The sequence below is a fragment of the Macaca thibetana genome, chromosome 5 (genome assembly GCF_024542745.1).
Source record: "Macaca thibetana thibetana isolate TM-01 chromosome 5, ASM2454274v1, whole genome shotgun sequence".
In the NCBI taxonomy this organism is placed as follows: Eukaryota; Metazoa; Chordata; class Mammalia; order Primates; family Cercopithecidae; genus Macaca; species Macaca thibetana.
In genome coordinates, this window is record NC_065582.1 from 19038879 (window position 1) to 19055480 (window position 16602).

A 16602-nucleotide genomic window follows, 5' to 3' on the forward strand; every position below is an offset into this window, starting at 1 on the left:
TGTGGAATTTAAAACTACAAATTAAAAAGCAAAGCCTGCACTTACAGAAACACAAAGAATAGAATGGCAGCAGACTTATTACTAGAACCTATACATACCAGATGACAATATATTTATATTTTAATTAATTTATATTTTAAACAATAGTGATTACAAAAGACAAAACCATAAAAATGCTGATCTTAAAATTATATTCTCCACTAAATAAAGATGCTTTTAGATCAATAGGAACAGAGAAAATGAATCCCTACCAGGCCTGCACTACAAGAAATGTTAAGGATGTTTTTTACTCAATAGTAAAATCTTACCTGATTTATATATGGATCTACATAACAGAATAAAGATGGCTAGTAATGACACATTTGAAAGTGAATATAAAATATTTTATATTATTTTTCTTTATAATTGTTAAACAAATAATAATAATAATGATGTTATTTTTATATCATCTGAAGGAAAATATATGACAACAATAGCACAAAGAATCAGAGGGAGCAAATACTGGTCATATTTTAAGATTTTTACAATATGAATGATGTAATATAACGTTATTTGGTAGTAGAAGGTAATAAGTAAAAGATGTGCCTTGAAGTCCTAGAACAATTAACTAATAAAATACAGACATATAGCTAAAATGCCAATAGTAGTGATCAAATTAAACTATTAAAAAATAATCAAACCATAAAAGGCAGAAAATAAAAAGAAACTGCACATAAAACAGATGGGATGCATAGAAAATTAAAAGCAAATTGGAAAACTTAATATCAAGTATATTGATAATTACAAAAAAAATTGTTTAAACATGCCAATTAATGTGGAAGGCACAACCCACAAGCCTGAGACATAAGAATTATGTGTTTTTTCTGCCCCTGGTTTGTCTCATTTGGTCATTACAAAGATTTTAAGAGGAGTCAAAAACTTCTGATACCATGTTAGCATCTTTGATTAATTAAGCATAGGGCCTACAGTAATGTAAATTAAATTTTATTTGTGAATTCAATTAGAACTATAAGTAAAAAATTAGATAAATTTGTGTTCTTTCCTGTGATCATGTGCTTTTCTATTCAGTCCTCCAGAAACCAGCCAATGTAAAGTATTCCATACCTTTGTTTATGTATATGAAATCAAATGAACTACAATCTCTAGATAGTAATTGAATTTGTAATTTCCTTTGCAATTAATTCTATCAGAAAATGTATTGCTGAATTTTATTTCTTATGCAATTTTCTCTATTTATATTTATAGAATATTCTAGCATCTTTGTTTTGTCATTCATTGACACCGTTTTGCTAACATTAATTTTCAAAACACTTCTGAGAATTGAAAGTTTATAATAATGGACTATTATTGCAGTGGATAACTCTTACCATTTGAAAGTATAAAGTTATTCAGTGAGGTGTTTAAGCCTATAAATTACATATCCTTGATTAAATAGTGTCTATACAGTGTCATGTAGATTTTTAACAATTTGACAGGAAAAGTTGGGTTTCCGTTACACAAACTAATACAATGAAGATATATGCACAAATTTAAAAATCTAGAGAAAATGGATAAATTTCTGGAAACACACCAACTTCCAAGATTGAACCAGGAAGAAATAGAAACCCTGAACAGAACAATAACAAGTGATGAAATTAAATTAGTAATAAAAAAAACATTCCAACGAAAAGAAGCCCAGGATCAGACAGAATCACAGCTGAATTTTGCCAGACATACAAAGAATGGCAGGTAACCAAACTTACTGAAAAATCTTATCAAAATAATTGACAAAAAGTAATTTCTCTATAACTCATTTTACAAATACAGTATCACCCTGATACCAAAATCAGTCAAATACACAATAACTCCAAAACAAATTTAAAAAACTATGGGCCAATATCCCTGATGGATATAGATGCAAAAAATTTTCAATTAAATACTAGGAAACCAAACCCAACAGGACACCAAAAAGACAATTCATTACAATCAAATGGGCTTTATTCCAGATATGCAAAGATGGTTCACCATATGCAAATCAATAAATGTGATTCACCACATAAACAGAATTTAAAACAAAAACCATATGGTCATCTCAATAGATACAAAAATAATTGTATAAAAATCCAACATCCTTTTATGATAAAAGCCATCAACAAACTAGAAATCAAAGGAACTTATCTCAAAATAATAAGAGTCATATATGACAAACCCGTAATCATCATCATACTGAATGGGGAAACATTGAAAGCATTTTTCCTAAGAACTGAAACAAGGCAAAGATGTCTACTCTTATCACTTCTATTAAACATAGTAGTGGAATTCCTAGCCAGTGTAATCAGGCAAGAGAAAAAAAATAAAAGGGATCCAAATTTAAAAAGTGATAGTTAAAATTTTTTTTTCACTGTTGACATCATCCTACACCTACAAAACCTTAAGGACTCGTACAGAATACTTCTAGACTTGATAAGTGACTTCAGTAAAGTTCCCAGATACAAAATCAATTTAAAAAAATTAGTACCTTTTTTATACACCAGTAGTGATCAAGCTGAAGATCAAATTAATAACTCAATTCCATTACAATAGCCACACACACACTAAGAAAACCTAAGAATATATTTAATCAAAGCAGTGAAAGATCTCTACAAGGAGAACCACAAAACATTGATGAAAGGAATTGAAAGACACCAGCAAGTAGAAAAACATCTTATGCTTATAGATTGGAAGAACCAATATCATTAAAATGATTATATTGCCCAAAGACTCTTACACATTCAATAAAATTCCTATCAAATTACTTTCATTTGTCGCAGAATTAGAAAGAACAATATTAAAATTCATGTGGAACCAAAGAAGAGCCCAAATAGCCAAAGCAATTCTAAGAGACATTACATTGCCTGACTTCAAATTATACTATAAGGCTATAATAACTAAAACAGCATGGTACTGGTACAAAAGTAGACAAACAAATCAATGGAAGAGAATAGAGCACCCAGAAACAAAGCCTCATCCCTACAATTAAGGAATCTTCCATAAAGTCAACAAAAATAAACAATGGGAAGAGGACACCATATTTAATAAATAGTGCTGAGAAAACTGACTAACCATATGCAGAAGAATATAACTGGATCCCTAACCCTCACCATGTACAAAACTTAACTCCAGATGAATTAAAGACCTAAATGTAAGACCTGAAACTATTAAAATTCTAGAAGAAAACCAAGGAAAAATTCTAGATATCAGTCTAGGTAAATAATTCATGATGAAGACCCCAAAAGAAAATGCAACAAAACAAAAAATAGACAAATGAGTGTTAAACCATAAAACTTCTGTACAGCAAAAGAAAGAATCAACAGAATATACAGACAACCTACAGAGTTGGAGAAAACATTTACAGATGATGTCTCTGACAAAGAACTAATACCCAGAATCTACAAGAAACCCAAACTACTCAATATGAAGAAAACAGCCTAATTTAAAAACTGGGCAGAGGAAATGAGCAAACATTTATTAAAGAAAGACATAAAACCATCAAAAAAAAATTAAAGAATGTTCCACATCACTAATCATTAGAGAAATGCAAATTAAAACCAAACTGAGATCTCATCTGATACCAGTCATAATGTTAAACAGTCAAAAAATAGACATGGATGAGTGCTGAGAAAAGGGAATGCTTATATACAATTGGTGGGAATAAGAATTAATATAACTTCTATGGAGACTAGTACGGTGATTTCTCAAAGAACTACAAATAGAACTACTATTCGACCCAGCAATCACACTACTAAGCATCTACCCAAAAGAAAATAAATTCTTATATAAAAAAGACAACTGCACTTGTATGTTTATCACAGCAGTATTCACAGTAGCAAAGTCAAAGACTCGACCTAAATGTCCACAGACTCTTGACCGCGTAAGAAAATGTAGTGTATATACACCGTAGAATATGATATAGCCTAAAAAAAAAAAAAAACATGGTGTCCTTTGCAGCAACATAGATGGAGCTGGAGGCAATTATCCTAGTGAAACAACTCAAACAGAAAGTCAAATACCACGTGTTATCAATTATAACTGAGAACTAAAGAATGGATACATATGGACATAAATCAGACAATAATAGACAGTAGGGACTCCAAAAAAGGAAAGGTAGACAGGAGTGAAGTTTGAAAAATTAACTATTAGGGATAATGTTCAATATTTGAGTGATGGATACACTAAAGCCCAATCCCCATCAACACAAAGTATACCCATACAACAAACAAACATATGTATCCTTTGAATCTAAAATAAATGAAATTTTAAACAGAGTAAACATATACAAAAAGAAAATCTTTCCAGCTTGGTAGCATGGTCTCATGTGTGTAACCACACTCTGAAAATATAACATCATTAGGTTACTTTGGCTAAAATTCCATTATAAAAGAGCTTTTTGAAACTGAATTTATGGAATTTCATCATCAAAATCATATATCACATTTATCAGAACTCTCATGGACTATAGCTCAAGTCTACCAAATCAGAATTATTATAGGTTTGGTCAGGATTCCACAATTTTAACTGAGTAATTCCTATGCACTCTAAGGTAACACTGATTTATATACAACTTCCTTCATGGTCCCCAAACAGCACCTATTTGCCTTAGGCAACCTAATAATAGCATAATCATTAGCTTGCTTTCATGTGCAAATAATTGCAATATTTTTCTCTGTAAAAGTTGGACTGTAAGTATGTTGAACTAAATCATGCAGTACCCTTGAAAAGGTCGGATACCAACCTGAAGTTATTATATTGCTTTTTTATATTTTTAACACTTTTTGATATAATGATTTCCTGATGTTTATAAAATTATATTTTTCAAATGTATTTCAAAAATTTAGCACAAGATACGTTTTATAAATTTATAGTATAATGAACAACTTTCGTATGTCTATAAAATATACTTTTCAAATATATTTCAAATACTTAACACAAGATAGACTATAAAATGGGAGACAATTAGTATTTTATCTCAATGAAACACTCATTTGACTTTAAAGTAGCAATGCAAGTGATCTATTTTTGCTTCATCAGTTAAAATGACCTTGATGATTTATAAAATTGTTATTCATTTACTTATGATAGAAAACTGATAGCCAGAAAACTTACAAGGGGAAAAGGAATGTTGAAAAGCTGATGAGTAGAAGATGGGAAATTTTCAGAATCATTAAACTCTTTCACAGAGGATTTTGTCTATACCTTTCCAATATAAATAAAATGATAGTATATCAAATAAAAGGACATAAATTTAATTGTCATCCTGATATAATTCATTCCAGGAAACTAAACAATTCATGTAACAATTTTATTTCATAAATCACTTACTAAATCATTGAAAGTTAAGAACAAAAGCATATATTTAGAATTGTGGATTTCATTAACAATTTCATGCAAACCATTTTTACTGCTTATATGGAGTTTATTTCAAATGCATGGATTGATATATTATCAGTGTTCTCTAAATCTAATATTCTGTCAAGGAATTGTATGTCTTTTGAGTTTAAAAATAATCTCATTTTTAGATATCTATAAAGGGGAAACAATACTTTGAAAGAAAAAAACAACATATTTTATTGAAATATTTCTTAATCAGCAAATCAGAGTAAGTTTAAAAAATATAGTAGTAAAACAATTTTAATTTTTATTTTCAATTGAAACATGAATTTTAAATAATCATTGTTTTCATTTATGTTAGCACAATCTTTAGGAATAGAAATTACATAGACCTTTCTCGTTCCCATGAATCGATATAATTTATGAGTAGCTTTGCTTACAATAAAAGTTTTAGAGGTAGAGTTTATGTGTGTGACATAAATTATAATCCTTCAGTATTGGAATGAAGTCTACCGTCAAGAAAGAAATGCCAGCAAAGGTCTGTAATGAGAGATGTTTAGCAAATAAAAAGAAATAAAAAACTTACATGCTCAAAACACATTTTGTATTTTCATTTGTTTAACTTAAAGCACCTTTATAGTATTTTTAAGTGATGCATATGATGTAATAAATTAATCTTGACTCAAATAATTTTTGAGTGTCTAAATCTGAGTTTAAACAAAGAATCCCCATTAAATTTAAAGGGTGGGTCTAAATTGGGTATAAACAAATACATTATTTCAAAGACATTGGATTAATTCTCTTGTTTTGTTTTGTTTTGTTTTGTTTTGTTTTGTTTTTGAGATGGAGTCTCACTCTGCCACCCAGGCTGTAGTGCAGTGGCATGATCTCGACTCACTGCAACCTCCGCCTTCCAGGTTCATGCTATCCTCCTGCCTCAGCCTCCTGAGTAGCGGGGATTACAGGCGAGAGCCATCACACCCAGCTAATTTTTGCATTTTCAGTAGAGACGGGGTTTCACCATGTTGGCCAGGCTGTTCTCAAACTCCTGACCTCAAGTAATCCACCTGCCTCAGCCTCCCAAAGTGCTGGGATTACAGGCATCAGCCACTGTGCCCGGTCAGGATTAATTCATTTTTTTTTTTTTTTTTTTTTTGAGATGAGGTCTTGCTCTGTAGTCCAGGCTAGAGTGCAGTGGTGCGATCTCGGGTCACTGAAACCTCCACCTCCCGGTTCCCAGTTCAATCAATTCTCCTGCTTCAGTCTTCCGAGTAGCTGGGATTACAGGCACGTGCCATCATATCCAGCTAATTTTTTTTGTATGTTTTAGTAGAAATGGGGTTTCACCATGTTGGCCAGGCTGGTCTTGAACTCCTGACCTCATGATCAGCCCACCTCGGCCTCCCAATGTGCTGGGATTACAAGCGTGAGCCACCGCGCCTGGCCAGGATTAATTCTTAACAATCTAAAAGTAGAATGCCCTTTTCCTCGGTCTTTAAGCCGCTCTCACTTTTGCTGCTTTTACTCTGCTATAGCATTCCCTGAAGAGAGTATTTATGCTAAGGCCCATTTTGGTCCCAGAGCAGTAGGCATTTCCTTATGCTTTCACACTGTTGGGGCTAAAATCTCTCACGGCCTTCAACTTTGCCTGCATTTCTGAACACAACTGTCCCACACTCTGCTGAGATAGAAATAATGTCCCAGACCTGGACTCATGAAACATAATCTTTGCTAGTTCCCTCTAAATCTTCACTTGTGTGTACATTCTATATCGTTTGGAATAGTCTACTTAATTTTGCAGTAGCAGGTAATTCTCAACTCTTTACAGTTTAAATTTACAAGCATCTATTTCTTCCTTGTAACATGTATTATCACCTACAGTAGTGCTTATTATTGTAGTTACTTAGGTTTCCAGGGGGAAGAACCTGAGTGAACATTTCAAATATTACTGGGTGAGGAAAAAGGAGAGCAAAGAAGGATATTGCATTTATAATTGTCTAGCCTGGAAGTGAAAAACATAATTTCTACTTCAAGTTCATTGGGCAAACCAAGTCACAAGGCTCCATTCAACCACATGAAGCCTAGAAAGTGCAATGTTGCCATTATATAGAGTAAAAGTAGAAACATTTGGTGAGCAGATCAGAACTACCACACTTCCTGGCATCTTTGTCCATTTAAGAGAATTTAACACAACTCCAACTTTCCCTACCACCCACCCGCACTGCAAGATGAATGGGATTCCACCATTTTTTTTTTAATGAGATTCCTCTCCAATGAGGCCACCAGAACTATTAAATTACTTATTTATAATTGTTGTTCTTGTTTTAATATCAACAATAGAGGCTTTGCTAATTAGCACTATGAACTTAACACTGGGTAAAATCAGTGTTGTTCAAAATATGTGCGTTAACTAAAATAGTTCATATACATTCCTCACCATTATATTTCAAAAGCAAAAAAATTTACTATACACTTTGCAACTTGTATTAAGTTTCAATTTCTGTGTTATCAAATTACCAGAAACATAGAAATATAAAGAAACACAAATTGGCTCACAGTTCTCCACTTCAGAATTCTGGCAAGTCTCAGCTTATTCCTACTTAGGGCCTCACAATGGCAAAATCAAGGTGATAGCCAGGCTGGGGTCCTATCTACATGCTCTACAAAGGAATCCACTTCCAACCTAATTCAGCTTTGATGCCATGTTCTGTGCCTTGAGACTGCAAGAATGAGGTCCCTGTTTCTTGCTGGTTGTCAGCTGGGCATCTCTCTTGACCCCTGAAGGCTGCCTGTATTTCTTCTCACATGGTCCTTCCACCTTCAAAGAAACGACGACACATTAACCTCCCCTAATGCTTCAAATTCATCTGACTTTCTCTCCAGCTTTCTTCTCTGTCATCCTCCTCTGCCACTACCTGGAGTAAGTGTTCTGTTTTTAAAGGACTCAGGTGACTGAAATAGACTCATCAAGGTAGTGTCTCAATCGTGAGATCAATTGTGTTATATAACATAACATAATCCTAGGAATGAAGTCTTAAGATATCTATGGGTTTTCTCATACTCAAAGTGGAAGGGATTATACAAGGAAAAAGGTCACTGGAGGTCATTCATAAATTCTGCCCATGTACAATTTTTTCTTAGATTTTGCATTCTAAGCTTGATCTTCAAGAGTTCCTGAGTCCCACTGCTAATCCTGAGGATTTAGGTTCATCAATAGGTACTTAACTAAATCTTAACACCATGATTTTATGATTTTGCTAGGAGAATCTTACTTTCAAGGTGCTCAGGAGTACAAAAACAAACAAACAACAACAAAAAAAAACAGATGAGAGTTTCAAGTGAGAATACATAAGAATGTGTGCAGCGTTGTCACTGACACTGTTGGTGAACTCTCCTGAGTCTCATCCTTCAATTTAGATCACCAGCAGCTACAGCAGGCTCTTTGCAGCACATTTGGTACCTACCACTTCAATCACACAATTTCTCTTCTCCATTTGAGGTGATCTGTGGCCAGCACTAAGAAAACATTTTCTCTCAGCCTAAGCAGATACAACCAGGAAAATGTGAGCATTAAATGTCTTGTGTTCAACACTTATTCAATGGTGGCATAAGTTTCTTAGGTTGTTACAACAAAGTACTACACACTGGGTGCTCTTTACACGATATTCTCCTTGTGTGTGTATCTGTTCCTATGTTTCAACTTCCAAGAGACACAGTCAAGTTGGATTGGCGCCTACTCTGATGCCTTCATCTTGATTTGGTCATCTGCAAAGATCCTATTTCTAAATAAGGTAACATTAGCAGTTGCTGGAGGCTAGAGCTTCAACAACTTTTTGGAAGGACATAATTCCATCCATCACAATGCGGATAATAGTGAGAAAATGTCTCAATGCTCGAATAAGAGGATTTTGACGTGTGTATTATGATTTCACACAGAATCGGTTGCCAGTTTCCTCCATAATAACCAGCACTACATTGCGTGTTGAGCAAGGGGTGGTTTACTGTTTATGCATTAATTTTGGCATTTTAAATATATGGTAAAATAGTAATTGTAATGATTGTAGAGTTGACTTTTAATCATCTGAGAAGTACTGACAAGCTCAGGTGTGCCAGCTCTCAGCTCATGGGTGGAAAACAAAAGACCTCCTTGGCAGCAGAATCTCATCTTCTGAAGCTGGACAGAAAATGATATTGACAATAAGGCCCAGGATTTAATCATAAGAGCACTGATGGAAAAAGAGGCTGATATGTTCTTAAAACAAAGTCTGGCAGGTCTTCTAAACTATAGATGGGAAAAGAAAAGGCAGGAGTGGGAGCTAGAGATGTGGATGAGAACATCTGTGTATATGCACTTGGCACTTTTATGCCCTAAAATATCACAGAATCCTTGAGACAAGAAGAAGAAGGAGACCCTTTACTAAAGGAAAAGGTCCTTGCCATTGAGTGAAGAACACTTAAGGCCATACCTAAGTCAGATGACTCCCAAGATCATGTTTATTCTTTTCAGAATCTACCGGACCTCTCCGTGGCATATAAGACACTAGCTGTCTGACTATTCACAGTTTGAGAAAAGTAATCCCAGCTATAGGATGCATTAGGTTATTTACTAAAAGAGTTGTAGGACTTGAGTACTACATACCAGCAGGAATTGAGGGAACATGATGAGAGTAGATATTGAGGGTGTTGAACAGAAGTGAGAGGTGTTGACCAGAGACAGAATATAGCCCTGGAGAAGGATGTTTATGGACAAAGGGATACTTTCTCATAATTTTGATTTTAATGTAATAAAAGTGATGCCTGTAGTTGATAATAATACCCTTCAGGGACCATTTCTTTTTTTCTTTTTTCTTTTTTCTTTTTTTTTTTTTTTTTTTTGAGGCGGAGTCTCACTCTGTCCCCCAGGGCTGGAGTGCAGTGGCGCAATCTCGGCTCACTGCAAGCTCCACCTCCCGGGTTCCCGCCATTCTCCTGCCTCAGCCTCCTGAGTAGCTGGGACTACAGGCGCCCGCCACCGCGCCCGGCTAATTTTTTGTATTTTTAGTAAAGACGGGGTTTCACCGTGGTCTCGATCTCCTGACCTTGTGATCTGCCTGCTTCGGCCTCCCAAAGTGCTGGGATTACAGGCGTGAGCCACCGCGCCCGGCAGGGACCATTTCTTAAAGTTCAGACATGACGATGACCTATGGAAAATGGGTTGGAGATGTTAGAAATGTGTTGTCAAAATATGCAGGAAGATGTCAGTAAGTTTAAAGGCTAGAGCACGTTAAATAAACTTTACCATGTGAGAATAGAGAACTCACTCTATGTTAATATTCTTCCAGAGAGTCCATAAGGCATGCCCTTCACCAAAGCACAAATATTTTGCATGTGTATCATTCCATAGTCAGTGGCAGCTGCAGCTGTAGACTATGGTTGAAGGTAGGAGATACTTTCATATAATTGAGCCCATTCTTGTAAACAATAATATTTTATTGGCAAGGGTTCTCCACAGAAATAGAAGAAATAATATATAAATACATATGGAGAGAGAGAAAGAGGGAGACATAGACAGAAAGACAGAGAGATCTATTTTAAGGAATTGGCGCTGATAATGGAGACTTGCAAATCTAAAATCTTCAGGTGATCTGGCAGTCTGGAGATCCACGGAGGTTTTTTGGCAGAACTGCCTTTTCTTCAGAGGAGGTAAGTCTATTTATTTATTCTTTTCCATTAAGGCCTTAAACTAATTGGGTGAGGCCTGCCCATATTACGGAAAGTATTCTACTGCACTCAAAATCTAATTTAAATGTTAATCTTAAATAAAAAATAGTTCATGGAAACTTCTGGAATAACATTTGACCAGATATCAAGGTACCGTGGCCTGGCCAAGTTGATACATAAAATTAACCACAGATATTGTGATTAAGTTAGAGAGATTAGCTGATAGTACCTCACCATCCAGAATAAGGTAGATATAATTAATTATCACAGTGGGCCACTAAATGTCTACCAGGGGATTGTGACCCACAGGAATCTGTAATGATGGCTAATAGATAAGAATCACAGAACGACAATGAGGCTGTAACAAAAAAATAAATATCTGGTGAACAGAAAGCTAATATCAGCCAACATAATGGAAAACTACAATTTGTTTTCCAATATCCAGAGTCCTCATGTCCAAATATTGTTATAAGTTAGTTCCTCTGTAGAAGGAACCTTGAACACCACTGCAATTATATACAAAAGTTGATCTTTCCGTATTTCACCAGGATCCCTATAGCCATTGTTCCGTGTGATGCTTTATTAGAAAGAAGGATATCAGATCTTTGGGGGTTATTAGATACAGAACCTGATCTTCCATTAATTCTAGGGAAACCGAAATGCCATCATAACTTAACTGTAGGACTGAGGGTAAATGGTGGCACGATAAAATTTTAGCCCAAGTTCTTCTCACAGTGGATCCAAAAAAAGCTGTAGAACCTCCTCATTTCTTTTCCCCATCACCAAAGTGCATGATTTAGATGAATATAACCTGCAGCTGGAACAACCTCTCATTTGTTCTCTGATCTTTGGAACGAGTTCCCTAATGAAAAAAATTAGGGTAACTGATAAGCCCTAAAACTCTACATATCCTTCTCCTGGAAAAAAAAATAGTAAATCAGAAGCCAAATGATACTCTGGGAGAAACAATAGAGGTTAATGCTGCCTCAGATACACAAATGATTCAGTGATATTACACCTTATTGGATTCTCAATTTAATTCACTTACATAGTTCTTAAAAAGAAAGCAGATGGATCATGGCAGATGACAGAGAACTACCACCTAATTAAGCGTGTGAAAACCCGGTGCAGCTCTGTGCTGGATGTAATATCATTACCAGAAGAGATCAATACATAGTGTAACTTTTGGTGAGCTTTTATTCATCTGGAAGATACGTCCTTTTTAATCGCACAAAGGAAAGAGCATAAATATAGGAGTTCCAATTTGCCTGGGAAAATATAGACAACACTTGCTATCCTATCATGGGGTAGGCTACCTCCATCCTCTCTAGATAAAGATGCCTTCTTCATCTTGGCATTCAACAGAGCATCATTGTGACCCTAAATTGGATTTGGTGAGCAGACCGTGGCAACGAATTTCCTAGCAAACATGACTGCCAAGAGTCAGAGATAAAACCTATAATCATAATTACACTGCCATATTGGTTGTTATTTTAGTGATTTAATGATCTAGTCCACATCAGAATATGCACTCTAAAATCAAGGTCAAGTTATTTTTCTTTGTACCTACTATCTCCAACAAAAAGGCATGGTGTTTTGTGGAACTTTTTGGATTTGGGAGGAAGAATATATCATGTTTAGGAATATTGTTCTAGCCTATTAGTTAGATAATTCCTAAGGCTGTCAGTTTTGAGATTCAGAGAAAGAGAGCTCCTAGGAATAGATTTAGCTCTGCTGCTACCTGACCATGAGACCCAGAAGATTCTATGTTAAGAACCAAACTGTGGAGTTTCTATGAAGTGTTGAAACATACGTCTTTTTAATTAATTAATTTTATTTTTATAGATTCAGTGGGTATATATGCAGTTTTGTCACATAGATATATTGTGGAAAGGTGAGATTTGGGCTTCTAATGTTCCTATTACCCGAATAATGAACATTGTATCCAGCAGGTAATTTTTCAACTCTCAAGTCCCTCCCAAGCCCCTCTTTTCAAGTCCTCAGTCTCGATTATTTTTCTCTGTTTGTACATGTCTCCCATTTATAAGTGAGAACATGTGATACTTTATTTGGGTTTCTAAGTATTTCACTAGGATAATGACCTCCAGTTACATCCATGTTGCTGCAGAAGACAAGATTTCATTCTTTTTTTTTCTACTGCTGTGTAGTATTCCATGGTATATGTATACTGCATTTTCTTTATTCAATCATCTTTTGATGGAAACCTAGGTTCATTCCATGACTTTGTTACTGTGACTAGTGCAGTGATAAACATATGAGTTCTGGGTATATATATATATCGATTTCTCTTTCTTTCAGTAGATACACAGTAGTTGGATTGCTGGGCCTAATGGTAGTTCTATTTTTTAGTTCTTTGAGAAATCTCTATACTGTTTTCCACAGAGGTTGTACTAATTCACATTCGCACCAAAGGTACATAAGTGCTCCCTTTTCTCTGCATCTTTGTCGACATCTGTGGTTTTTTGACTTTTTAATAACAGCCATTCCGACTGGTATGATATGGCATCTCATTGAGGTTTTAACTTGCATTCCACTGACAATTAGTGATACTGAGCATTTTGTTTTACGTTTCCTCTTGTTTACCTTCTTTTGAGAAATGTCTGTTCCTGTCTTTTCCCCACTTGTTAATGAGATTATTTTTTCTTGTTGTGTTTAGTTCCTTGTAGATTCTGGATGTTAGTCTTTTGTCAGATGCACAGTTAACAGGTATTCCTAAGGGAGAAAAAGAAGAAAAATTAAAATGTCTGGAAAACATCCAGGATAGGATAATTCAGGAATCTTCCCTAGTCTATCTGGAAACATACTTCTTTAAAGATATTTCTCACCAAGAAGGTTAAAAGCTTTGTTACGAATCGTATTATTTCAGTGAGTGGATGTATCATATATAATGAAGTTGTCTTGAGATGCATAAGAGCTCTGTGTAAAAGGCAAGCCCATTATGCAATTCACAATACATACCCCCAGTGCTTTGGAACAAGGCTCTTCTTTGCAGCATAAACCACAAGGTTAGGTGACTGCACCTGTTCTCATAAGCTCAGATCTCTCAGATACATCATATCACAAGGTGAGACAGGTACGGCATCAATCTATCACACTATGAAAATAACATTTTGGGATCACACCAAGCAAGTCCAGAGGACAGAATTAATTTATGCAAATAGGTGGCTAGAATCCTATGCCACTTCTCACTTTCACACTGACTCCTCCTCTCTCTAAACTTAGCATCTAATAGCTTCATAAACTTTCTTTATGAGTTGAAGAAAGAAGAAGAAAACTTGGACCAGGCTCGCAGGTGGTTCAGCTTAATGTGTTAATGGGACCAAAAAATAGTGGAGCTGCATTAAGTTGCACTCAGGGGTGACTGCAAAGAAAAATAATGAAGGAACAAAACCTTCCTGTACACAAATTTATAAGTAGTGCACTTGGGCATTTACACTGCATATAGAGGGATGGTCTGAAATAAAGATATACACTCTTGGTCAGTGGTAAAGAGTAAATGATTGATTGGTCACTGGTCTAGATTGAGTCGAGACAAGCAGTTTGAGGCAAGAGGTATTTTGGCTCACAGTGCTCAGATGTTGTACGTTACATCAATATCCACCCGAGATCATTCATTACAGAGGAAATAGTTATCCAGTGATGGTAAGTCACCCTTGATTGTCAGCAACCCCAGTGCTGCACAATAGGCCCATGAGTAGGAAAGTCACAGTGACAACATGTACTTCTTTTCACAAAATATTTTAAAGCAGTTGTTTCTACTAAACTCCAAAATTATTAAGCTGTATGGATCAAGAAAGAGCTTCGATGAAGGTCCAAGCCATTATAATAAACAAACAGCCACTCAGCTGCAAATTGAGTACACCAAACATCTTCCAAGTATAAAATTCAGATGTATCTGATATAATGCAATAAAATGACTGCATATAATAACAAAAGGAAACTTTGGTGAATTCCTCTATAGAATGGAAGATTGTGAAACTTTTCTATGACTCAAAATCCTAAAAAATAAAATAAAATAAAGGAAGAGTGAGGTTTCACAGAACTGAAATAAAGCATAGGAAGAAGAAAGGAAGGCAGGAAGGGAGAGAGAGAGAGAAAGATAGATGGAAGGTAGATAGATAGATAGATAGATAGATAGATAGATAGATAGATAGATAAGAGAAAGAAAGAAAGAAAGAAGAGAGAAAGGGAGAAAGAAAATAAAATAAAACAAATAAAAGTAATGAAACAGGGTTTTCTGAAAGATGGATGATAAGATGTGGCCAGGAAGTGCCACTCCCACTGACAGGGACCAGGATTTTGACTAAACCAACAGAATTTTAACAGATTTTCAGAAAGAAAATGCTGACTGTGGATGGAGAAAGAATGCACACCAAGCCTGAAGAGGAAGGAAGCTGGGAACCCCATGTGGCGTACCCGCATGCAAGGGCTGGCTACTGGCCCTGAATGGGTCCTGGAGAAGGGGTGAATGAAGGAACTGGGGGACTGCCCACTCTCTCCATAAACCTCTGCCATCCTGGTTGTAGAGATTAGATGGAGATGAGACTTCTGCATCTGTGGAGTGAACCTTGTGCATAGGACAGCTTCTACAGAAGCCAGCCAGAAGTGCCATCCACCAGGGCTCCCCACCTTCCTCTGAGCGACTCTGGCCCCAGCTAATAGATGAACTGCAAGAAACAGGGCTGGTTTCCCTGAAGGATTGGGTTACATCTGTCCTATAGGCCTACTTACCTGCCAGCCTCTCCCAGGCTCCTGCCTGGCCACTCTGCAAGAACATGTACACAATGCAGCCCCCACTGCCCGGCACTGCTGCTTTGCTCCATCTGAGTGCAACATAGCAGACCAGGAGCCTTTCAGATCCTCCAGCACATCCAGAACTCAATCCCAAGTAGCTGGAGCAGGGAGCTGAGAGCAGGTCCTGGTGCCTAAGAGCTGTGGCTCATGATTCAGGAGTATTAAGTAGGGATCTATGCCCAGCACTTGAGGGAGGAAGGAGGCCACACCCCCACAAAACTAAGAGACGTGAGTTCCACAGGTTGTAGGCTGTAGTGGGACCTGGGTGTGCCTCCCTCCGCAGGGCTGGTCTAGTAGAGTGTGACCTATCTCCCTGAAAAATCTCTATCTAAGAGAGTCCCTACTCTGAAACGTCTAACAATAACAACAACAACAAATCACAGACACAGTGCCAGAGATCAGAAGTGGCCCAGGAGTGTAGCTGATGAGAAAGTCGCATCTCTCCTGCTCACAATACAGAACACAGCTGCAAACCAGAGGATGCACAAAAGGCTCATGCAACAGAGTAAGAACCTATCTACTGCTCTTTGCTCACAAGCGCTATCTACTGGATCACAGTCCAAACTACAACACCAAAAAGCAGCTGCTTCTCTCTCCTGGGAAGCCAAGGGCAAGAATTCCACAACAAAGACCCTGTACAGAGCATTACAAAAACTTTCAGAAGTAAAGTAAACTGACTATACTCAATTTACCTACAGCTAAAGGAACACCAACCCTCCAAAATGAGAAAGAATCGGTGTA